This window comes from Lonchura striata, chromosome 10, assembly GCF_046129695.1.
Source record: "Lonchura striata isolate bLonStr1 chromosome 10, bLonStr1.mat, whole genome shotgun sequence".
Lineage (NCBI taxonomy): Eukaryota > Metazoa > Chordata > Aves > Passeriformes > Estrildidae > Lonchura > Lonchura striata.
The window spans coordinates 21,140,678-21,167,526 of NC_134612.1; the positions used below are offsets into that span (position 1 = coordinate 21,140,678).

A 26,849-nucleotide genomic window follows, 5' to 3' on the forward strand; every position below is an offset into this window, starting at 1 on the left:
AACTTGTATACAAGGCTCACATAAGTCTTCCACAACATCACAAACTTCAGTATGAATGAAACCAAAGTATTCCAATACTGCTTTTGCCTTCGTTGTTTCTAACTTATTTCAGTTGCTGTTATTAATTGTATTTTTTTCCTCTCATTTTTGATTGAAATTGCTGTCACTACATTTTTTAAAGATGTCTAAATACAATCCTCCTGGAATTTTAGAGAACAGAATATTATTTAAAAACAGAGCAGCCAATACCATTGAATAAGATATGCCACGTGTCAGAAGAAAATCAAATGATTGATGAAAGTAAAAACTTAAAAAAATGCACTTAGCTTTACAGTATCAAAATTGAACTTGAGCAGTTAATGAAAAATAAATTATGGGTTATGCTACTAAAAAGCAGGCTATAATTTTCTATTAAGCTGCTTGAAATATGATATTAAAGTATGCAGATGCCAACATTTTTATATACTTTGAAATTAACTGAGATCTGTAATGTTGTCTGTGTTGTTACATTACCTTAGCCTGTAGTAACGTGCTCATCATTCTTGTGAATTAGTACAGCACTGATCTTGATGTGAACATCACTGCCATAAACACTGGAACTTAAGTTTGGCTTCTTATGGGATTGCTTTATGCTCCTTTGTATCCTTCTCCACAGGATTTCTGCTCTTCTCCCCAGAGCTTGCACAAGCTGAACAGTAAGTTTTTGCATGTGTATTAGGTATGTGGCAGATTTCAAACTGAAGCTATAGCAGGTGAGTCTCACTGTTCTCCCCTTCTCAGTACATCCCTGTCTTTTTGGAGTGATCCAGGAGCACTGCTGGATATCTAAACCTGCTCTGAAGCAGATCTGCACCAATTCTAGCAGTGACCATCTTTCTCCAGGGAACTACTCCCCTGGCTGGCTTTTCCTCTGGTGTTCTGAAATACACAGGCCATGTCTTAAACAATCACTGTGGGGCTCTCAGTTGGGAGGGTTATCCACCCTCAAGTTAAATAAATGTTTTAACTGAATTTGCTGTTTGCAACTTCAAATACCAGCATTATTACTTTTCCATTGCTCCTATTTTAGTGTTACTAAAAAAGACAGCAAGTATCTTTGATGTGTGAGGCTGTGAGAGGAGCATGGAGTAGGTAATGTGTACTTGTCTGAAACAACAGATGATAAGTGGGAAATACCCCATTTTTTTTCTCATGTGAAAGTCTTGATTTTTTACTGTTGTTACTGTATTGCACTTAATTTTCTAGAGTTCTTCTTCAACACAGTGTCTACCTTTCTACAATATCTTTCCTTCCTCTGCTCTGCATTAAGTGGTGCTCAATCAAACCTTATCTCTACAAGGGAGAAAAGCAAATTTAGAACATACAGAAAATATTTCTCTTAAGTCTGCCCTCTCCACAGCTTCCTATCAGGAAACTTTTTTGTTGGGATCTGCCTGCTCAGCATTCATGATGTAGAGGAAGAGCTGGCTCCATCTAATCAGTAACAGGAGACCCCTGTGTCCACAAAAGCAATCACACATTTCACATCCACAATATCTTTCCACTCACTCCACAGACCCTACAGGGTACAACAGGAAGACAGAGGTAAGGAAGACCCTTGTCAGTCTTTTTTCCAATAAGGAAATCGATCTGTGGAGCAAAATGAACTGAGTGAGTGAAAGCAGCAGAAGAAATAGGGAGTAGGATTTAGAGTCTGTTGGCTGCTGGTGCCTTGCTGTATCAACCAACCAAACTTTCTGTTTCCCTCTCACATTTCTGTATGTCTTTAGATTCCTCTACACAACAGCACAAATCCAATCAATACACTCAGTGCTGGATTCCTCCCTGTGCACCAGGGCAGCCACAGGATTCACCCTCTGGAGAGGTTCTCCAGCAGCTCTGGTCTACCAGGGCTGGGAATCACCCCAGTGGTGTTCGTGCCTCTTCAAAGGACAAATCTTGAGAAAGGGCAAAACGATGTTCAAACTGACAGCTGCTCACACAAAATCCCTTGTCTCCACTGCTGGGTCTCTTGCTGTGAATACCCACGTTCATGTCAGCTGTGTGCAGGGAGGAATTATAAATTTCACTTTTCCTATCACTTATTTAGCTCCCTTGTCTTACCAACACAGATTGTGCTTACGTTCTGGTACAGACTAGAGATACCGATGTTAGCTTGAAAGGAGTCAGCACAACCATCTCTTTACTTTGCTAAAATCTGTCCTGTAAACATGCCAGACTGCAGGCTCTTGAGAGTGGGACTGTTTACAGCCTTGTTTTTACATTGTTTAGTACAACAGGGCCAAAGAAGTGAGCCTTTGGGTGCCCCATGAGCTCAGATAATTTTCACAGTGACCCAGAGGGAGAAGGAAGATCAGACTCAGGGGTGATTGGTTCATTATGGATCAAGAGAAGTTTAAATTTCTGAATGATGAAGTTGTAAAAAAGATTCAAAGGGAAGTAAGGGCATACTCAGCCCACTCTTTGATAGTACAATACATAAAAACTGGATTTTGTAGGAGTATAATAAAAGATTGTATAGGAGTATAATAAAACCCAGACACAAGTCTGAAAAATTCATTAGTTTCTGCCATGACTAAAATAAGCACTGTCTAGGAAAACTACTTTGCAATGGTAATGAAAAGCAAGTGGAAAAGCAAGTGTTAGCACCAGTGCTGCAATGTGAAATAATTTCTGTATACTCAGATCTGTCATTGTGAACAATGTTGTTGATTATAAACCACATCAAATTCCCAGTCCCCCTAGACATGTGTTTTATTTTTCAGTTTTTCTAGTAATTATGAAATCAACAGAATACTATCAAGTTTTACCACAATTAAGCTAAATATATACTTAAATGATATAACATAGTTGGTAATTGCAATATCTCTCTGACTTCCTTCCAAGGCATCGTTTCTGGAGCATTTTCAGGGGTGGTTGGTAATGATAATGATGATGCTGAGTTCTCTCATAATTGTATACTTTCAAAGGTATTTCAAACCAATTAAGTATCAAGACTTGACCTGCAGAGCTTTAATTCTTGTGAGTTGATAAGACAAAACTTCTAGCCTGAATGGATTTTATGGCTCCTCAGCGTGTGGGGGTTTGATGGAAGAGAGTGTGACACAGAATTACAGCTCTGTGAGCTGAGAACAGGTCTGGGTCCAGTCACTTGTGAAATAGTGCCCACCTGTAAAACCATCTCCATGCCATCATGCTGAAGACCTTTGGGCTCCAGGAGATAAAAATGCTTGTCCTGGGTCCTCAGTGAGGGAGCAGCTGTGTGCTACAGCCCTTTGATCAGCTGCTGCTTGCTCAGGGTCTGGCCAGGCTGTGCTGTCAGTGCTGGGCCTGGGAGGCAGGAATTTGTTCCAGTGCTTTTCTCAAAGTTTGTCAGATGCATAAATAGCTCAAGAGACTGCTCAGTATTCTCCACCAAACTGGGACTCTCCCTATATTGGCAGTTTTGTCTCCCTGTAGCTGATCCCTGCTGCTTTTCTGGCCACTGGAATTGAGCATGTACTCCAAATTTATGTTTACAGCTACTGGAATCCACTTTGTAAGAAAAGACAAGGCAGATTTGTTTGTACTTCTACCATTAACATTTATATATTTGTTCAGAAAGATTAAAAACTCAATCAATTTGATGATCTAGGTGGTCTTTTCTGACCTTATTGATTCTAAAATTATTTTTATTATCTAGTTTTAAATATCCTGTCTCCATCTAACCTTGCTTACTATATATGATACCATTTGTCTGAGAGGTATTTTTCTGTCTAACTGAATACTACCTTTTTAATAATTTAGTTTAATAATTGACATTTTTTTCAGGTCACTGAAAGGCAAAGGTCAGACAAAGCAAAGACAGATCACATCTACTTCAAATACTGTTTGCCCAACTATAATTAGAAATTATGATTGGTATGGCATAAAGAAACTATTATGACCATATATTAAACAGTATTTCTTTACTGAATTAGATTAGACAAATAAATGAGTTTGCATAAAAGAATGCAGAGTTTTTAAAGTTTCTTGGTTTACAAGTGTAATGAGCCAGATTTTATTTAATGTTAAATAATATGCAAGTTGATATATTTTGGAATGCACAATAACATGTTCCGATTCCTTCTAGAATATGAAATTGTCACCACGATTTTAATGGCAGCTTTCATAGGTCCAAAACCATTGGAAAAAAAACTTGGTAAAAGTGCCCTAAAAGGAAAACAAGTGTTTCCTCTATGTCTTTTAAGCAACAGTAAAGGAAAGCAAAAGCATTTAATCTTTCCCCCTTTTTTAATGCCTTCTGAAAGAACAGCATCCACCTGTCTATTTCCCAGTTGGTGGTTATAGAGAGTATCTTTGCCTTTTGCTTTTTCCTGCTAAAATCAGCCAGTGCAGTTAGGTTGTGGGTGTAACTACCTGGGGATTTAGTATAGTAAATATAGCACTTGGAAGCCTTTTGTTTCTCTTTTCTTTAGAAAACAGTGAGATCTCTGCTCTTACAGTTATCTTCATGAAACTGTCCACTGGGTGACTATGTTAAAGAAACGAAGAATGAACAGGGAGAAAAGGTAATTACAAAAAAATGTGAATTTCTAACCATATGTAGAACTACGTCTATCACAGTGGATGTGTATTTTCATTACTTACATGAGATAAAGATCGCTCAGCTCAGCTGCATAAAAGGGATTATTTTATATCCATTGAATGATATCTATTTCTATTGTATTTTCTGGTTAGCTTGTTATGTTCCCTGGATGATTAGTTCCCAACACTTTTCCATATTGAGAGCTCATCCTTCATACCCTGTGCATGTCCTAGCACCTCCCTTGACCAGGGGTAGAAGCTCATTTTTTGCCAATTACTGGCATGCACAGTCCAAGCTGAAGCTCAGAGTTTTTGTGTCTCAACCACTACAAGACTTCAGGGCAAACGTGGCCTAATTTTTAAACCATTTCAAGCAGCACTGAGTTCAGCAGAGGTTAACCTCCTTGGTTTTTTCAGTTTTCTGAATGAATTTTGCAGCTTGAGCTGTGTGCTCTGTGCTTCTGAAGACAGACTGCTGCCACTGCCAGTGTGACTGCTGTACATAAAGTTTGGCTGCATCCCGTTGCACTGGAGGGACCCTCTGCTGTCCAGGGATAATCTGTGAGGTTGCACACTGGGAGTGCAAATACCCATCACTATGATTGTGAAGATTTAATCACCAATTTTGCTGGCTGCCTTACGTGGACTTGGCTAAAACCATTTTCATGCTGCACTTCCAAAAAACCTCCACCCAGGTCCAGATCTTTTTTCTCTCTGTTTATCTCACTTTCCATTTTCATGAAATGAGAGCAGGCACTATTTCACAAAGCTTAGTAGACTTGACAGATAATATTGTCCAAGAAAAATCTTGACATGTTGCATTTGTAGTAGAAATTATTCAGGTAGTCACAGACTAGGACTTTGAAATCTTGACTAGGACTTTGAAATCTTGTATATTAGTTAATTCTGCTAGTGCAAGAAAATATGTATAGGCTGGTGTAAGCCCTCATTTCTTTGCCACAAGACTGCTTTGCTTTGTGTGGAGAGCCCAGCCAGAGTGAGCTGGGACTGCTCGAGGCAAACTAACCCAAATTTATGCTGTGCTGTCCCTCATGGGAATGTTTCTCTCATGAACAAAATTGTCTTTACTCCTCTATGCAGTTATTTTACCATAGAGATTACTCTGAGTAAGTAGCAAATAAGCAAAGTGAACCTTTTTTTTCACTATCCTGCCCAATAAATAGGTTCCAATATCTTTCCAAAGTTAAATGATAGCATCAGGATAAACAGAAAATGGTGTACATTTTACAGGCACAGAGACAAGCAGCTGACCATTTCTGGTGAATTTTTTTCAACTTCCTTGGGAAGATTAAGCTAGTTGGAGAGTCTTCAGAAACATTGAACCACTGACTCAGAGGGGCTTTTTGCCTGTTGTCTTCTGTATTAGGATATTGGCTTGGGCTTCAAGAGCCTCCACAGCATTTTCTGCCCTGCCTTCCTCAGAGCAGCAGCTTTCAATCCAAAGAGTCACCATTTAGTCAGAGCAGAGACTGGGCTTGTCAAAGCCAAAACAAAGGTCTTGATTGCCCCACATGTGTAGTTCCTGTCTTCCCAAGAGTTTTTTTAGAAACAGCAAAATAAAAAACATTGAAGAAAGAGAATCTCAGTGGGGATGGCCCAGCCACTTCAGTTTTCTGACAGCTTAACCAAGTGTGGCTGTCAGTGTGTGGGGTAACTCAGTAAAAGGCCACCCCTGCTTAGGTCAGCTGGGAGGAGTCAGGTGTAGCTCTTGAAAAACAAAAAGGACCAAATGGATCCAAGACACTTGCATTTAGCATTACCATAATACAAGTGTAAAATAAAGGGAATTCCAAAAGGAAACCCTTTTTGTCAGGCAAACGCTGAGCCACTGCAAACAAATCTGGCAAGGCTGAGGGTCCAGCTCCCTGGGCTGAACATCACAGCCCATGGGCAGTGCCAGAAGGCAGCAATGGGGCTGTCAGATACTGCTGCAGCCATCACCCTATTGCTGAAAATATCCATGAATTTCACTAGTTTACAGAAGCTGTCAATGAATATCTTAATCCATAAGCATAGAAAACACAACTATTTTACCATACAATTGTGGAAGCTAATCCCTGGCAAGGTCATTACTTTCACCAGTTCCCTTGTAATCCCCTCATACACATACAGAATAAGGCACTGAAGCCTAATCTTTCCAGTGCTGAAAATGAGACTTTTATGCAAACTGATAAAAGTTCTTTGTTTGATTTATCTGTAAACCAAAATAGTCTGGTAGTTTGCCTTGAAGTTAAAACTCTGTCAAATCCTGTGTATTCCTTTTTATGTATTTTGTCATTTTCCCTCTATTAACTCTGTCCTAAGGTTGAAAAGAAGAGTGCACTCCAGCTTCCATTTACATACTGTACTTTAGCTTTGACTTTTTTTTTTGCAACCTGTTAAATTTATTGACTATAAGCCCCTTGAGCTATTGAAGAATATGCTGCTTACATTAGATATCTTTTGAAAGATGCTACTGGTAGCCTGTTTTAATGTGTTTGCTCTCTCCAGACACAATTTGTCTTACATATTCATTGGGTTTTAGTGCCAAGACCAGTTTCTTCATTGTAGCTGTTGTTTGGAAGTCTCACACAGATATTAAGGTTTAGTAATTTTTCAGCGCTGCTCAAGGGATCTGAGTGTCAAATAAAATAATGAGTGGGAATTTGGGCATTGAAAACCCCTAAGCAGCTGGCTTTGGAGATCTCAATAAAGAAAAAAAAAAAGGAAATCAAGATGGCACAAAAGACACTTTGGGACATCTAGGATGTTTTATATGTACAAATAGAGCTGGCCAAAAAATAGTACTTTCCATTCACTGACAATTATATTTCATTTTAATTTCAAGATTTCATATAGCCTAAAAGTCAGAGAAAATTTCATTTGCAAAATGCTAGCACATGGAGCTAGGAAAACAGAATATGTTCCCCTGCATACTGCAGCTGCTTTTTCTAGTGATGGAGCTGACTGGAATACTGATTTCATTAAGCAAGGGCTCTGGATGGGAAGGATGTCTTTTCAGATTAGTCAGGGCTTTCAGGTGCTCAGTTACACAGGAGAGAGTCCAGAGTCCTCGAGAGAGGATCTCAAGGCACCCAGACCTCCTGTGAGGCTGGTCTGGAGGGTGGGAATGGGATGCTGTGTGTTCTGTGGTTCTGGCTCTCACTGAGCCCATTCCTGCTGCAGGCCCTGATGTGAGATATGGAGTAGCACTTCTTCCACAGTACAGGCATTTGCACCTTGGCTGTTCATGCTAAATTGACATCTGACCAGGCAGGACACTCCCAGCAGCATGGATTTCACAGCACAAAGTAGAGGCAGCTGGATTGGGACTTTCAGATTTATGCAGCCATAAGTGTCCTGCCTAGTCAGCTTAAACATCAGCTGTAACATACATCAATTGGTAGCCAGCACCCCAAAATCTGTTGTGCCTCTGGGACAGAACTTGGACTTGATTGTCTGCATCCTGCTCTCTGTGCAATCACTTGTGCTGGATCCTGAGGCAAATCTCAGCTGTGCTGTATTTTTATTTCTAGAAAATCCATACCGAAAGTCAAACTCTTCTCTCTGGGAAAGCCTTGGGGCACCGACCTGTGCCTCCAGTGAGGTACAGGTGAGATCTCTGTGCGCTGCAGCCCATGTTCCACGCTCTTCCAGTTTTTCCACCCAGATGTTTGTACCTTCCAAATCTGTTTTACTGAGGAATATCTTTGGCCCCAACATGTACAGAAAAAGAAAGGTAATTCAGTGAATGTTTCAAATAGAAAACACTAATTGTACTTTGACTTTCAGTGAAAAAAAGTGGGCAGGTCATGGTGTCCCAATCCCCATTAGTTGGTTTAGATCCTCTGTGGCCACGTTATTGTGGGGGTGATCTTTCCCTACAGGGAAACCAGGAGAGCCTAAAATATTTTCATGACATTGTTTCATAGCACCTAAAAGCTTTTAAAGGCACAGACTTTGAAGCTGTTAATGAAATAAATGTAGTTTAAGTTACATTTACTCTATAGTGGGAGTGGGAGAGGGATATATTTTGGCTTATAGTGTACATGTCAAGTAAATGCAATTGTCTATTTCTGAAGTTTTACAGTCCCCATCATCATAATTACCTTAAGTGAAACTGTATTTAGCTTGCATATGACTTCAATTTGCTGCAAAGTAAATCACCAAATAAATCAATAATTTACAACCTAACAAACAGTGCAGAGTTTTCCAAAAGAACAAACAAACAAACAAGCAAGCCATTATGCCTGGGCTTTTCTGAATGCAGCACTGCTCCTTGCCTTGCTTCTCTGAGAGAAATGTGACAATTTCCAGCACCAGACATTTTCACTCAAGCAAGCAGGAATCGTGTAAAACCGAACAGATAATGACACGAAACAAAGCTTTGATTAGGAGCCAGTGAATAATGATCCTTTTCAAAGTCTAGGATGTTTAACATATTTTACATTTAGAATATATCAAGCAAGTTCCTCTGATTAGAATTTGGTATCAAGAGAAACACATTTTATTAGACCGGGAGCATGTCAGGGCTTGGTGCCCATCGGCTGCAACGAGTTATGTTACAAACACATCCAACACCCACATTTGGAGAAGTGCAAGAGTGAACATGTTTCTTATATTCCTCTTTCCTGCTCTATTTTCCTGCAAAAATCATAAGAGGCAAGTGGAAGTTATCTCTTGATTCCTACATAGAAATAAAAAGGTGAAAGAATTTTTTCATGGCATGAAGAAATCACAGGTTTACATTGTTGAAAATTGCTGTTGGGTTTGGATGCTTTTGTACAAGTCATTGCTATGGAGACTGTATTAATTGGCTGCATTTCTCATGTGGGGGTAGGAAATACTCAGTGAACTCAAAAGGTGGAGAAAAATAATTTTGTTATGTGTTAAATTAGTTGGTGGTTTGTGTTGCCAGGAATGTAGCAGGGACCAAAAGCATAACAAAAGTCTGAAACTTGGGGATATTTAGAATAAAGAGAGCATCCAGAGGTGAATTATTTAAAGTGATTTTGGGACCAGGGGCTGTTAACCCTAATTTCAAAAAGGAATTAAATTCCCTCATGGTTCATTTCACAGCCTGAGCCACATATTTTCCTGATGAATACTGGAAAGGTATTTTAACTGTACCCATCTAATTCCACATTTCTCATGGAGATTTGGCACCTTGCTCTAGAAGTTCTAGTTCTGGCTAGCAATGGGGAATAGCTACTAGAAGAGATGACCCACTACCCTGGTGTGTCCCTTCCTTGGAGGAAGGATTTTCTACAGCTTCCAGATGTTACTGGTTGGCACCCTTTGAGTAATTCTCAACATATTTGCTGCAAAAAGCTTCTTAGCCTACATCTGTGGTACTATTACATTTATTTTGAGGTCACATGTGGCATTACAGTAATCATTGTACCTTTAAGATATAAGTATTTTACAGAGTATCAATGCAAAATTATATTGATATGTATGTGTCTATGAGCAATGAAAAGATATCCTTTAGAATATGACATATTTTGTTTTCTGAACTATATATTAACATGAAGAAAAGCTGTGACTGCATGCAACTCCCTTAAGTCAGAAATAGGAATATAATTATATATCAGAAGAAGAACATTTTTAAAGGTTAAAATTACATTGTATTTCCATAGATAGAGATATTTGTATTTCATTAACTAAAATTACTTTCTTGTATCTCAACACTTCAGGAAAGAAATTATTTTTGCATTTGTTTTGGGATGAGTGACTATAATCCCAAGTCTTTTATTTGCATCAGTGTGCAATGTGCCATTTACTCAAATGAGGGCTGGGTGTGTTTGCAGAGCTGACACAGAAGTGTGTCTGATTACCTCACCATTTCTTTGTACCCAGCATAGATGGAGGTGAATTAGAACTCATCAGCAGGAGGGGTTTTGTTTTCTTCCCAACCAAAGCATCAAAGAATCCCAGAGCCCAGTTTAAGCTATTCAGACTGAAAATAGACTGATTTTTTTCTTCCTGGTTCCAGTAAATACTTGTGTATTACAGTGAGATTCTTTCAGGAGAGATGCTGAGAGCTGTAAACACCCATGCTGAAGATAATGCTCAGTAACCAGTCTCAGGCCTTTCATGCAGCTGAAAGATTTGCTGAGCAGGGCTGTGAGAAAATAGCAGTGTTTGCAAAAACCCAGGTATGGATACAGGTATACAGGCAAAAAAGGCTATTTACCAATACGTCTTTATTATGTTTAGAGACCTACAGTACATTCCCAGTGTATGCCAGCAGACAAAGCACTTCAAATATGAACAAGGTGAATGATGGCTAATTAATTAGGCTGTATGTCTCAGAGCATTACAATTTGGTGCTCCTTATCCCTCCTAGGGTGCAGGTTACTGATACTGGGAGATTTAGTTCCTGACTCTGCAATTTTAATTCCTGTTGTGTACATGATGCTAAGCCATGTCCTTGATTGCCCAGAGCAAAGAGAGTTTGAAGGAAGCCAAAGGAAACAGCTGGAGCCCCCTTAGTGCTGGCATTGTGCTCTGAACAGTCCATGAAATGAGATTTGGGTGCATGCAGCATTTGTTGTTCTGCTGCCATGTACCAGCCCCTCACTAACCAGGACCTGGACAGGAGACACAGCAGAAGGTTGTGCCTGGTTTCTGCTGATAGTTATGATCAGCTTGATATTTTCAGCATTTTATGTCTGTTTCCTGGAGATATTGTGGGTATGTCTAATTAAAAAGTGATCTCTTAACACTTCCCAAGACCTTGTTTTCTATTGCAGAGGTATTGCCCATGGTTATAGTTGCTGTTATCTGTCACAGATCACCGAAATCCTCATTTCCAGTGGAAACACACTGGTCCAGACAGCACTTTGGCAGAAAGCATTTCTTTCCTTTGGCATGTCGTGTAAAGGGGAGAGAGAAAGAGGGATAGGAAAAGAAATGAGACCTCAGTGGCTAAGGTTGCACTTTTAGAAAGCCAAGACGTGGGTCTTTGGTGTGACCTGAACAGAGCAGGGTCATTGAATTTTTGATTCAGAGAATTGTGGGATCATAGAATGGTTTGGAGTGGAAGGACCTTTCATGGTCATCCAGTTCAACTCCCTGCAATGAGCAGGGGCACCTTCCCCTACATCAGGCTGCTCAGAGCCCTGTCCAAGCTGCTTTGCATGTTTCCAGGGATGGGGCAACCACCAGCTCTCTGGGCAATCTGTTCCACTGTTTCACCACCCTCATTTTGAGGTGAGGATGTGAGACTCCAGCTCCTGCCTTCTGGTCATCTTCTTTTCCAGTGGAACTTGGCCATGGTAGGGTTGAGGTAGGGTATTACGTCATGTTTCTCTGTTTTTCGTTAGTTGGTTGGCTGATTCTTGGGTTAGATTTTTTTTTTTTTCTTTAGCTGTTATCAACTTCCTGATACAGATGAGGAATATTTTGTATCTTTAATAACTGTCACAAGCAGGAAATTCTGCTGCCTCACCATGGCAATCTCACTAAGCAGGAATCTGCCTGTTCTCTGTGTCATTCTCTGTAGTGTAATGGGTATTTCTTTGTGCCACATACAACATTTGTTGCTACTTTCTTGCAGCTGTGTGAAGCCCCCGTTTGACATATGTTTCCATGGAATTAGTTAAATTGTGCAGCGAACAGATTCTCTGTTTCTGCTCAGTGTAGCAGGGAAGGTAAAGGTTATCCCCACCATAGGACATGGGGAGGGGTGGTCACTCCTCCGAGCTGCTTCTGGAGCTGCACTGATGGTGTTTGGTGAAGCAAATCTGCTGCAAATTACAGCATGTGGTTATAGATCAATTTCTGCTCCTGCCTGCTGCCAGCAATGTGCTGTGCACGAATGGAGCTAACTTGGTAAACATGCACTCTGGTAACTGAAATAACCAAGTGTTGTTGAAAGGAATAATTAATTAATGTTTGTAAAGCACTTAGAAACTGAAAAGCACCTTATTAGTGCTAAGTGTTCAGGGGCCTGGCTTTTTCATCAGAAGGGAAAGTCCTTGTCTTTGTTAGTCTTAACTGAACAAAGCATTAAGGGTATAAAGCCTTTGTGTCTAATGTCCTCAGTCAGGTGTTTTTGTGCCTGGCAGTCATTAGGATGCAGTAAGTAAACAAGAAGAAACTATAAATGGCCTGAATCAGCTTGTTTCCACTGATGCCAGCAGAATCAAGTTGATTTACATTAGCTGAAGATCAGCCAGGGAGAATCCAAAGCACAGCTCCTCTCCTTGATTTCGGTCGGGTTCAGCCAGAGCCAGTTGCTGGTTTATTCTCTGCAGCTCCTGCCTCTGTGAGCCCAGCTGCCAGGAATGAGCACAAAACCATATTAGGGCCCAGGGTTCCTGTGCAGTGAGGTGGACAAATTGGATGGCTCAGATTTGCTCCCTGGGGCAGGCAGCACGTAAATGAGCAGCCCCTTGGTGGAGAGAAGGATTCCTGTTTATCAGCTGTGCCACGCAGGGCTGAAAGGGGGACACTTATGGCTGACCCTGTTCCAGAGCACAGGATCACAGAGAGCAAGAATCTCTGCCTTTACTTTGAAAGTGCTTTGGCTCCCTCACAGCAGCCCCAACTTCTCCTGATGCAGAAGTCACTGACTGAAGGGTGGATTTACTGAGAAGGGTAAGAGGGATATGAGCCACCCAAAGCAGAACCACCTGGGGAGATGTGGATGTTCCTGGGAATGTGATCCAGCCCCCAGCAGCCCTCAGCTCCTGCCATGCACAGTGTGTGGCATCACACCTTCTCTGCAGCCATCCAAGGGCTGCTCTGCTCCTCCAGGGAATTCCTATCTGCCTAAGAGGGTGCCCATCTGCACTTCACTCTCTGTAAATAGATCAGAAGCTGGGGGAGCAGGAAGAAGGGAAGGAGAGGAGAAACAATCTTATGGAACACAGGGAGCTGCAGGAAAGGGTTTAACACTAATTGGCCAGAGAGCACAGAGAAAAGCACTGGCCTGTCCATCACAGCACACACTTGAAAGATTTTTGTATCCCTTTACCACACAGAAGTTTCCTTTCTTCAGCCAGAATTTTTCAGGATAAATTTGATTATATTGGGCATCTGTTCCATATTTATGACTATCCAGGACCTCTGTCACTCACACTGAACTTCCAGATGAATGAAAAACCTGATGATGTGCCTGTTTATGGTACATGAGCAGTGTGCATCACATATGCATCACACACAGTCACTGGCAGGAGTGCTGGGAGAGGGAATCCAGCCTTTGATCACTTGGGTGTTTCTTCTACAGGAGATCAGTAGCCCTTTTTTTTTTTCTGGATTAATTGGCAGAGTAAGAAAGGTTACCTGCCAAGAAAATCCAATTAATCAGCCCTTGCTGGTCTTGAATAAAGCTCCATGGCTGATAAAGGGTTGCAGTTAGAGAGAATCAAAATAAGCCACCAGGACACCAGCTAGTCTGCTTTTTCAATCTCTCCACCAGCCTAGGGCAGAGTATGTTTGGCTCACTTCAGTGGCAGTGCTGGAACACAGTGTGCCAGAATACCCCTCCATGATGTTTCTGGAAGAGCTAAGCATTACTAGGATTGTTTAATAGTTATCTTTGTGATTAGCCATCTGTTACAGATCCATTTATTGAATCTGAGAGGGGAGAGAACCCTTGCATATTCTGCTCGCTCCTCACTTTTCTTGAGCTCACCATAGGGAGCTTTTTGCAAAATGCATAAAGAACCAAAAAAAAAAAAAAAAAAAAAAAAACAAAAAAAAAACCCAAAAAAACCCCAAAAAAACCCAAGAGCTTCTTTTAAAGAGAAAAAATTGTTGTGGCACTGTGAATAGTAAAAGTCATAATAATTTGTCTTCATCAAGATCACAGGCTTAGGAGCACTGGATATTTTCTCCCTGGATGCTGGAATAAGAAATTGAGAAGTCTCTCAGAGGTCCAGAAAAGATTTTGGAGCTGCCCACTTGGTCTCAGTAACCTCCTGCCCCACATATTCATAGCTATGGAAGGGAAAACTTGGTGTCAAATCCTTACATATCCTCTGTCTATTGTCAGCCAAATATACAAGTTAACAAATTTTAGAGAGCCAAAGGCTTTGTTTCTGTGGATTTCTGAATCCAGAGTGAAGTGATTTGGGTGAAACACCCAAAGAGTCCAGCACAGGAAAATGACCCAATAGAAAGTTCCACAGATGTCAAGGCAGAAGGTGAATTTGTGATAATTAATTCTTTCTTCTGAGTTATGTGCTAATTGACTTGGCAGCAGCACCTTAACTGTGATTCATTGGCTCTTGGATTTTAGGCCAGAAGCAACAACGATGATGGTCTGGTCCTACTGCAAAGCAAAGCCCACAGCTTCCCAGTGCTTTCTCCACCAGCACCCTAAATTCTGCTTAAATTACCATTTTTATTGAAAACCCAATGCTTATTAAAGGCTATGCAATAGAAGATCCATTGGGTGCTTGGGTAAGTAGATCTAAAGGTAATTTTTTAAAAAAAAATTGCAGCTTATTTTTGGTATCATATTTATATTGATATTTCCATGTGATTCTATTTCTTTTTTTTGTCTAAATGGACCCCAGGAAAATTAGGAAAACACACAAACAATTTTTTTCTTTTTTTTTTTTTTTTTCTGGTGTTAAAGGCATATGTAGAGTTTGTGGTAATCTTCCTACTGTATTAGTAATATCTTTAATGGATCATTGAAGATTTTTTTCTTCTTTTGATCCTCTCTCTCACTTTTCACTCCTTTCATTACCCACCAAAACCCCACAAAAACCAAACCAAACCAATCCAAAAGCAAATAGGACAAAAAATACAAAACAATATTGAAGAAGTGGCAGACAAAGTCTGTAATTCAACAGAGGCATTAAAACATATGCAGAATGTTCCTGGACACATGTAATGAGACAGGGAAATACTGGCATTCCTACAGTTCTGGCAAAAATTTTGGTTTTGTTTGTTTTATGCTTTTGGTTTTTTTTGTTGGTTTGTTTTTAGTTGTGTTTGTTTTTGGATTTTTGTTTATGATCCTAATTGTTCCCTCCAAAACATCTCTCTCCTCTTCTCGTTCCCTAATATTCCCCTCGAGTCTGATTTCTCTGACTTGTAGAGCATGTGAGGATTGTTTAGGTAGCTCACATCAGTGACAACCCAGTGACACAGACCAGACAGGGCATTCCTCTGCTTTCTTGCAAGAGTTGAATTTGCCCCCTTTTTCCAGACAAAACTCAAAAGTCAACTGTTCAACAAAATCTGTGCCCTCTCCCACACTGAGTATTCTGAGACAAACATTTGCCATTCTCTGCTCCTCTGGGTATCCTTTTTATCCCACAAAATATTTTCATTTATTTAAACAGGAACTGAAGTACCGAAAAATTGAGATAAAATCTGAAAACCCTTTGTCATTGAGCAAATCTTCATCCTGTGAAGGAGAAAGTGTCAAAATATCCATTGGCTGTACCTGATAAATGTATTGCTGAAGTAAGTGATGCTCTCTATGGAAAAGCTATGAGGTACTTGTGATGTATTTATGGAACTTACAAGAAAAAAATCATCAAAACATGAGAATTTTTAAATTAATCAGAGGTATTCTCAGTGAATGAAATGGAACAGTTTGGCTCTCAAGTAGTTATGATACAGATATCCAGGTGAGCCAGCAGTCACAAAGATATTTTCTTGTTATGTCATGATCATATCACGTATCTGTCTCACCTGTAAATAGAATATTAACCACCATGCACTTTCAGAAGCTGGGAGAAAACATGGTGAGTTCCCAAAGGTGCAAGTGGACTTGTTTGTGTTTATAAATAAGCCACCAAACTGATGTGATTAAACAGTTACTCCATCAGTGTCTTGGCCCTTCTTTTCTCCATCTGGTAGGCAGGCAGGCAGATTAAATATATGCCATGTGTTTATTTTTCTTCTACAAAATGAGCTGTGTTAATATTTCTTGTCACTATGAGGTGGTACCAACCATACCAAATATACTGATTTATGTTAAAAAATGAGGAGTTACCAGGAACACAATGACATGCCACCCAAAGCACAGTATTTTATTAAAGGAGATGGCAGTAAACCGTAATTTTTATTTTAAAAAAGCTCAATTACAGACTTAAGAGAAAATTAAATTTATTATTGAGCCTCAGTGTTTTGAAGCTACCAGTTGATTCCTGGAATTGACTTTGAAATGAGTTTTGGGAAATCATTTTAGTATTGACTTGGGCCATAATGGTTGGCTGTTGCTTTTTTGTGTAAGATTGATTAAATTACTCTGAACAAGCTCCAAGTACGTGTCCTTCTCTAAGGCCAATTGTGAATATGACCATAATACACTCTAAACCATATTTCAGAAAATAAATAATCTCAAAAACTGGAAGAACATTACTGCACTCTTCCAAGAATAAGCAAATGAACTTTGTTCCTTGTCTCAACATACGTCACTTCTTTTTTTAATGCCTTCTGCTTCATCTAGTTTTAAAAATATGGGGTTATTTGCTAGATTTCCTCTATACACTACAATAGGAGATAATTTTTGACTAGGTCTTAAAGAAAGAACTAGCTAAGAAATAAGTGTGTAATATGAGATTCAATTTTATTTTTGTCTAATAAGAACTGCCAGTTGTTCTACTGATTTCAGCCTTTATCTCCCCTCAAAAATGTAGTTATTACTTCATACATCAGTAACTCAAGTGAAATCAGGGCCACGTTATAGCAGGTTCTGTACAACACATGGGAATGAATGATCTTAATTGAAAAAAAGTTTGAAAATTAATGCCAAATATGTGAAGACAGAACTTATCCACAGCTGCTGAGTGGCCCTGGTCTGGAGACAGGAGAGGAATCCAGGTCTTTGAAGACCCAAGCACTATCCAATGAGCTCTGCTCCCAAAACACTGGCTGGTCTGAGCTTTTATCAAATCTAAGGTATGTACTTCAAAAGCCAAAAATAAATGACAGTAAGATACATTGCCAAGAAAACCTCAAAGGTGACTGGTGCATGGCTGCCACAAAGTCACAAGAGAGACAGCAAGCACCAGCAAAAGAATAGGAGCAAGAGGAAGAAAACAGTAGAAGTTCTGAGAACAATTTAATGTTATCAGTTGCACAGAAAGATTCTTGAATGGTGACCTGGGATTTGCAGGCAAGATTCAAGAAAAACAATAGTTTGTGGGATACAACCTTCCAAAAACCATCCTGCTGCACTTCCCAAATGTCCTGAGCTCCCATCTGAGATGGAGTAGGCTATCTGGGGAACAAAGCTCTTGAAGAAAATCTGGTTCAATAAGGGTAAGGATTTCTCGGGTGCTGCTAGGAAGGATTTCTATTTGCCTGGCATGAGTTTCCATTCTAGGAGTGCTGCACTGGGGCTTTAGGCCAAAAGGTCTTGGCAAGGCTTGATTGAGAGGCAGATGAGGTTGGCTTGCAAAGGGTGAGATTTTATGTTCTTAATATTTTCTGTTCTTAAGATTTTCTGTTCTTCCTGTTCTTAAGTGTTCTTTAACTCCTGCTGACAAGAGCAATCTGAATCCTCAGAGGTCTTGAGTAAAGAGGAAACCTGCAGGGACCAGGTTAAGTTGAAAGAGTGAGTAACTGCAATATTCTGTAATTACTTCTACAATGCTCTCCTTCCAGTAGTCTCTTGTTCAAGGCAAAAATATTTGGGTACATCTCATGGGGCGAATTGTCAAACGTCTCAGACATTCCTTACTCTATAGGCAATCATCTTTCAATCTTTAGCTTAGAAAGAAAACTCATTTGCTCCTTAAAGTCATCAAAGCACAATGAATGATTTAGTTCAGTGGATGGGGAAAGAAGTGGAAGCCTGTGTCAGGTCTTCTTGTTGATTTTTTTTTTATTTGAGTTTCTCTCTTGGGTAGAGGGAAAAAAATCTTGTCATTTGCTGCCTTGAATTTGAGCTGTAATGGAGTTTTTTCCTTACTGTTTTCTTCCTTTGCTTCTGGTTTCTGTGAGCTTCAGAAAAGACAAGAAGCTTTCTTCTGCTAAATGTACTGGCTCATTTCCTATTAATTTGAATACCTTACTGATAAATTGAATTTACTGTTGCCCCACAAACAAAGTATATTTGAATGATACCTCTTGGTTTCTTAATGAAATGTTAAATGAAACTTGCTATAAATGGAATCTCAGCTAAAGCAATAATTAGTATTTCAGTCTGTTTAAAATAATGTTTTAATTATCTTCACTCATTCTAAGAATTGTAGAATATCACGTCAGGCATTACTGATTCAGGCATCAGTGTTGTTGTAGATGCTTTGCTTAAGTCCCTAAATTTCACATTATTTGAATGTCAGCAGGGTGACATTCAAGCTCTGGGCGATATTTACAAATTTTTTGAATCACAACAATGGAGAAGATACAAAATAAAGGAAATAGAAGCAGGTAAATGAACTCTCAGTTTATCCACCACTATCTCACTTCACGTCATTTGAATGGTCAGTAAAGCAGACCTAAAAAAGGAGAGCACTTTCTCTGGAAAGCTGATGTCCCAAGTGTTTGGGGTAGGAGAAGGTGAACACATGGGGAGAATTCTGGACAGAGGACACTGAAGCTCTGGTTGGCCAAGGGGAAGAAAATAAACACCATGAAAACATTGGGTCAAATACCACCATAACATAGGTTTAAATGAAGCCTACACATGGTTCTGGATAGAGCTGAGAACAGGATTTGTTTTAGTCACTATGTATTTTTCCATCTTTTCACACGACAGGAGTGGGAATGGCAAGCAGGATGCACCAGGGTCAAGAAGGTGACTTTGGAAACAATTCAAAATGAGTGAATACTCACTGGAGCAAGACCAGCTCTTTTTGCTCCAGGTGAGGCATGGGCAGCCTCAGTGCCAGTGCACATTCAGTGACAGCCTCTCAGGGGACAGGCAAAGCAAATGAGTCTTTTAGGGAACAAAAATCCCTCTGCACGGCGGGGTGTGTGGCTGGGGGGGGTTGATAACCGTGAGCAGCTCTGACACCCCCGTTTTGCTTTATCTAATTCAACAGCAGGATCTATTCTCTATTTCAGTACCTGGTGTGAAAGGAATTGTTTACCATTCTTCTTGGCCTCACTTTCTTTCTTGCTGAATTAGACCCTTTAACAAGACCAAGTGGTGTGTTTTCTATAGGGAAAGCTTTGAAATGAAGCAAGATTTTTGTACCTTGTTCAAAGCCTCCTTTCAGGAGAAACTTGACTAACACAGGGAAGCTTCCAAGAAATTTATTCCCCGAACTGTTTTTTCTGAGAGAAATGTTTATTGTTTCTTTGATTGTTAGCTTTAATATTTATTGTGTTTTAATTAAAAATATCTGCTTTTCTTTTTAATATGTGCTTTGCCCACCACTATTGCTATGAAGGAGCCCAGTATTATGGTCAGCTCTACTCTACAGTGACCCAGGGAGGAACGACAGATGCTTCAATGACATTCTTTAGGTGTATTCTTTTGGTTACCAGGAATCGTTTCAATAGAGGCACTGCAATATTCAGCGTGTTTTGCTCAGAGCCTGTGCCTGCCATGGGAGATCATCCAGCTCTGTGATTGTGAGAGATGACAGAAAAGCAAAAGGAATAGAAATAAGAGAAGGAAATAGGATAAATGTAGGCAAGGGAAGCTCAGAAGAGGCATTTCTAGTTGTTTAAGGGATTTCCAATGCTTGATCTGTAGAAAATCTTCATCCACATCCAAACTGGGCAGAAATTCCTTTCAGGATATGCCATCACTAACCCCCAGCAGCTGAGATCAGCAGCACGGGCCAGGCTGCCCCAGGGACTGGGATCAGACATTAAATAACACACTGACCCTTACTCTGAGGAAGGACCCACAGAAAGCTGAAAAATAGGCTGAATAGCTTGCATTTTAGTACTTCTGGCAGTGTCCTGCTAATGAAGGTAATGAATGGCTCAGACAGGATAAAATATCAGCATGTGCAGCGTAAATACTGCTTGGACCTCTCTCGTGGCAAGAGGCATGCAAGTGACAGGAATTTAATTTCTGGTTAAACTATACCTTTTTCCTGGGCAGAAGAAGCAGGAAGTGTATTTCAGAAGGCAGCTGGGAATGTGTCCTGTGTTTTTATTCTCTTTTGCCATCTAGTCATTCATTCTTTGACCTTCCCCCATATCTTCCTATTATTTAATTTACCTAGGCAAAAGTCTGTGATCCTAGACAGAATCACTTCCTGGTATTCTCTTTCCTCTTCAGAGTTTTCTTATTTTCTGGACAATTGCTTCCCAGTCTTGCCTTTTCATGCCAACAGCATGTCACTTGCTTGGAGTTAATGCTCAGCAGAACCAAGGTTGCAACTGCTCATTCTATGTTTATTTATTTGAAAAGATCAATTAACAAAGAACTTGGTGTTGTTCAGCCCAAAAAAAGCACTGTATAAACCACCGAGACACCCAGGGAAAGGTTTTAAAAAATTCCACCAGAAGGTAGGGATATTTCCAGAGGAATAGTGCTGCCGATCCCAAAGGTTTTCATTAAGACCAAAATTCCTAAATGCTATCTGTGTCCTTCTGCCTTAGCACTCAGTGGTTATGACAGCTACTAAAGCAGCTCTGTGCTTAATATTTTGCTCCAAAATCCACCTTAAATATCTAATTATGAGAGCCCATAGGAATTATGCTCTTTAATTTACTTAGATCTAAAGATGAATACCATTTACATTTCCACCACTGAGGATACAGGTTCTCCAGTCTTTAGTCAATACCACTGTTAAATATACAAATCAGACATGTTTGAAAAATGAAAAAAAAAGCCTTGGAATGTTAGCTCAAGCATTTTTTTTTTCAAATCTAATCCTTATTGCTTGCCTTTATTAACTGTGACTGACAATTCCTTAAAATATGTCAACAGAGATACTTATTGCTATTAACAGCATTGCATGGGATTCAGCATCTAAAAGCTCTTAGCCTGCATTGTGTGCCAGAAGTGTGGAAAAGAACAGCTGGAGAGAATTTTGTGGAGCTTGTTTTTTGAGGGTGGATGAAATCTTAATTCTGGTGTCTTGTCCTCAGTAATCAGAGAGGTTTTGTAGGTTGAGTCACAAGAAGGAAATAATAGTGCTTGTTTTACTGTTGTGTCGAGTGTCAAATCTGGTGAATAATGTAGATAATTTTTTTTGAAATTTGAAGTGGAGACTAATGTATGATTAATGTCAGGTCCACTGTTTTCCTTCCTTGTTGCTCTGCACAAGTACCATAGCATTTCTTAGAAGTAAAAAAAGGTACAGAACAATCTCTTGAGCAAGGACTGAGTTACAGTTTTTATCTTGCACTTGTAGCTGTTTGGTTTTAAACTCATTTTATATATCTGCTAAGCAAAATAAACTGATCACAGTCTTCAGCCTTCTGGGGTTGGTTTGTCCTCAGTTGCATCTTTAGATATTTAATGGAGTATAGACTAAAAATGTACTCTCACTATCAAAATTGTAATTATTCCCATCTCTCTTCTTTTTCTCTCTCTCTCTCTTTTTCTTGGAAATGAACAAACAAAAGCTACAACTTTTTTCTGTCTTTATGCAGAGATGTTTGTTACAACTCCTGTTTCTCTTGATGCTTCTCAACTCCTGCCAATTTATCTACAGCTTTTGGTTTAGGTTTTAGGTTTGGTTTTTTTCAAGATACTTTGTCCTGAGTGATGTTCTCTGGATGAGACTTTTACCAGTGACAAGAACCAAAGAATAATAACTTCCCATGTTTCAGGTGTGCCAGTGGTGCTCCCAAGGAGCAAGGTGAGATCTGCACTCCTGCCACAGCCCTGCCCTGCTCACAGCCACTTCAGCTCTGTTCTTCTCTTGTGACACTGAGCAGGACATTGCCACTTGCCCAATGGCATCTCGTTGAATCTCGACCATTTTTTCAATTTATCAAGATAATTTTGAATCTTAATTCTGGCTTCAAGAACGTTGTTCCCCTTGATGGTTTAATGTACACTGTAAATTTTACATGAGTACAGTCTTCTATCATTTAAGTTAATGAAAACACTGACAGGCCTCTGTCTGAAATACCTGCCTACCTTTAGATAAAATATTAGATTTTCTAGGAAAGTGCATTTTCAGACACTTTGGTAGTACTGTGGATTAGTGTTAGTAGATGTTTTTCTACCTTGGTCTTATGTATGCTGGATACATTTCTCAGGGTTGAGATGCTCCCTTCTGCATCTATCCTCTAAACAGTTATTTGATCAAACAACATGTTGAGTCTTTTGTGGATTTTTTTTTTTTTTTACTTCGAGTGCTCAGAAATAAAATATTTTAATGAAATCTCTGAGTAGTTTTGTTCTTAAGACTCCTGTCTGATTTCTGTGCCATGGTTGCAGCAAATAAGATGGAGGGCTTGAGGGTTTTACTGTTGTGCCACTTTAGGTGATTGAAGATATGAACAAAAAAAATTTTCAAAGTGTCTGTATAACCACCCACAGAATGGGCTTAATGCATTCATTCAGGGTGCTTTCTGAGACTTAATTTACATTTCATATATTTGAGAGTCTCACATGGAAAGATATTTTTGTGATGATTTTTTAATACAGTAATTTGATGAGATCATAAGGATTTACTTTGGAAGGATTTATAATTAATTTCTGCATGTAAAGAAGGTATCATTCCATAAGTGTGAAGCTTATATTTATTTGTTGGCTATAATAATAATTTCATGAAGGAGACAGAAGAATAGGTACAATTAAAGAGCCATAGGATCTTCTGGTCTCTTCTCTCCCTGTCTTGTGACTGCTAATAAAAAAATTTCAGTGGGAAATCTGTGAAGAAGGAGAAAGAGCCCATCTCTCTTTAAGAAGCAAGAATTTAATTATGAAAAAATTCCTGGATTCCATATACTGTGTAAAACTTCCTCTTGTCTTTTCCATGTTAATTTATATTCTACTCTGTCCTAGATACAAGATCTTTTCCCCAAACTGCCTTCAATAATACAGAACATTATTCAAGGGAAGATTTTGCTTCTTTCTTTCTGTTGAATATGTGATGAAAATGTTGGATAGCAGTCAAGCAAATGGATTTTTAGGAAAACCTTGTGGGGGTCAGAGGAACAGGCTCTGAAACAGCAGCTGAGTCACCTCCACCTGCCATGTCAGGTGCCCTCAGGAACACAGAAATCCCTGTTGAAGGCAAATCTGCTTCACTGGTGTACCACATCTGTCTGGGGCATCATCAGAAGAATTCCTGACAAATCTCTGGAGGAAGGACAAGCTAATTAAGGAACTGACTTTGGGATGTGAGCTGTTGACTTGTGCACTGAGCTCAGTGGGGCAGGAGACTTGTAAATGTCACCATCAAACCAGATATTTATTAGTTGGAGCTGACACACTCCAACATCCCAGTAAACGGTGAGAAAATATTCCCTATCACTTGAGACTTTTGAAACTGCAGCAGATTGAACATGGCCTGAAAAAAAACATCCTCTTGAGCTGAGTGCTCTTGTAATGGGGGCAGGGGGGAGTGATGAGATGAGCAGTTTTGGTCTTTCCCTCCTGAATCTGCCCTACTTTCCTGACACCATCTCTAAGAGGCTATTGGTTGTTTTCAGGGTGCTATGGAATAAGTGGAAAACTTGACTTACACAGTAATGAGTACTGGCCAAAGAGCAAAATAATGGGAACACTTAAAAAAAAAAATAATATTGACTTTTTTCCCCTCCTTGCTTACCAGCTGCAGACTGTGCCATGAGAGAAACCAATCACAGACTCATTCCCAAGCTGTCCAGATGAAAAAGACCTGCAGGCTACTTTGCTTATTGCCATAACTCTCTGGAATTGCTTCCTGCCATATATCTGAGTACTATATTCAGGCTAATTTGCCATAACTTTCCACTAGAAACCTATTCCATACCCTGATAAATCTCATCTCTGGCTCTTCCCGCAACTCCCCTCCTGAAGAACTCAGTTCATGTTTTCATTTGTCCATTTTCATTCTGAATCGGAGATGCTGCCTGAAATATTTAAAGGCTAAGGACCTCAGCAGGCACTGGAGAATGCTGTCGATGCTTTCCCTGTCATTTTCTTTGCTCTGTGGAGGATCTAGCATTGCAATAAAAATTCCAGACAGGCAAGAAAAATGATCCATATTACTGGACAATCTGCTACCCTTATCTCCTGCAGATCACAACCTTTTTACCTCTAGCTCAGGAAAGTATTATTTAGAAAGCATGAAAGGAGAAGTGCCTTATTACATACTTGGTTCTACCATGCTGAATTAAAGAAATACCTTTATAGAATATAGAGGACAAATTGAATTTGAAAATGATCTTTCAGATATGTAGATATTCTCCTGGGTCAAGAGGATGTAGAAATGGTTCAGGCTTTATTCTGCAGTGCAGAAGTCAGCCCACACTGGGGTACCCCACTTTCTGGGGTGCCATTTCATCACTGTCTTGCTGAGGGGGAGTTTGTGTAAGGCAGCTGTGGCTGTTTACACAATTATGACCTCAGAGGGGACAGTCCCAGCTGGAGGGCAGGACACATCCTCATGAAAATCATCCTCCAGGTGCTCAGCATTCCCATTGGGAGCTAGATATTACCATATCATCCCTTTGTGACTCAGGAATGCTCATATCTGATTCTGTAAATGCTCATTTATCTTTTTCACCTTGTCCATGACACCTCACTTAGCCCACACTGAAACGAATGGAAAGTTTTTTTGCCCTTTAGAAGGGAATTGAATAGCTAGCAGATAAAATGAAGTTCAGATTCAAAGATATTGATGATAGGAGCATAAGTCCTTGGTTAGAAGATAGTTTGAATTTTTTTTGTGCATTGCAGCATTAATTTTACATTGAAATAAAAATATTTTTCCTGTCTCATCCAGATCTTTGAGCTCTTCATCAGCTTATTTTCAAATCCTGTAGCTTTAACACAGGTACTGAATTCTGCTTTTAGATCGTTTAGCAGGAATCCTTGTAAGTGTCGCTAAAATATAAAGAAAACACAATTTCTCTGAGCTAGTGGTGATGAAAGTGTACTGTTTTGGAAAAAATAGCACTTTTTTGTGTGTGTATTATCACTTTTGAGCCCACTCTTGGTTATCTCTCTTTGTTTCACACAAGGATGGTATTAGTAGCCGGGAGCAATCTCTATATGCCCTTTCAATCAGAAATGTTTCTTGATTTGTGTACTTCTATAGCACAGGCCAAGCTGAAGTGAGAATTTATTTCCTGAAGAAAACAGATTTAATGTGAAAGGTGATCCTCAAAAGCTTCACAGCTCCAGTTGCCTTGGATAAGCACCAAGAAAAGCAGCTGCTGCTCCAAGTGAGTCTCCCACATCCCTGAGAGCTGAGGACCACAGAGGAGGAACATTGTGCCCCTCTCTTCAAGGACAGTGCCCATATTAAAGTACTAAAGGAGGATTCATGTGAAAACCATTAAACCCAGGCTTTCAGTTCTTCATTCTGCATTGCACTGTGGTTCAGAATCTGCCCAGCAGAGCCTTCAGTTCCTGCCCCTCACTAATTATACCTGTAATTACCTTTAACTTTGCAATCCTGACTCTCATAACACCAGACGTTTCTACACTTCATCATGTTTGTAGGAAAAACAACAACAAAAACAAAAGAAACAATATTAGCAAAATATTCACCATCTTTTAGACCACTTAAAGGAATATAGGAATGTTTGTTGGAAATTTAAGACTGTTATTAGATTTATTCTTAAATTAATGAGTGCAAAAATAGCGGGAGGACAGAGTGAGTAAGTAGCTTATTGTTTGGAGTGCTGAGAGCAGCCTATAAGGATGTTGTGCTGAGAATACTCTCCAATGTGAAAAAGAGACCCACAGGCAAACAGCTATTATCTCAAGTAATCTTCAGTGAAGAGGATGTGCCTATGAAATAACTTTTGGAGACCTTGTGTAATTCAATCCCTCAACCTTTGCTCACCAAGCTACTAGATCAGAAGAGAAATGTTCATAAACCCTTTTGAAGTGCACCAAAACATATGGAATATGGTGACTGAAGGAGGGGTTAGTGTGTGACCTAATGATGAGATGAACAAAAGAGGGAAAAAACATTGCACCACCTTTTTGCAAGTTCCATTTATCCATGAAATAAAAATTGCATTTGTATTTGCATTTCCATTACACAGAATTGCTATCTTCTGACTTACCAGCACAATGGTATTGTTTTATTTATTTAAACTGGATGGTTTGCTTTCCACAGTATGACCAGCTGTGAGAAAAATGGGATTCAATAATGTGAACATTTCACAGTAAATAAAATGCATTAATACAACAATATAAAAGCTGTGCTCAGCAGTTTCCCTAGGACAAAGTCTGTTCTAGAACTATGCATCCAGCTTTATAAACACTTGGAGAACTATAA

General features: G+C 39.6%; 1 long non-coding RNA gene across 1 annotated transcript; it reads left to right on the top strand.

Annotated features, from left to right (window-relative positions):
- Positions 1-1,767: 1,767 nt before the first annotated feature.
- Positions 1,768-26,849, top strand: LOC110480357 (uncharacterized). The gene is made up of 8 exons (XR_004148660.2): positions 1,768-3,900; positions 4,458-4,550; positions 8,103-8,305; positions 14,816-14,979; positions 15,873-15,996; positions 17,321-17,439; positions 18,007-18,097; positions 25,656-26,849. It is a non-coding gene; the product is annotated as an uncharacterized LOC110480357 (long non-coding RNA).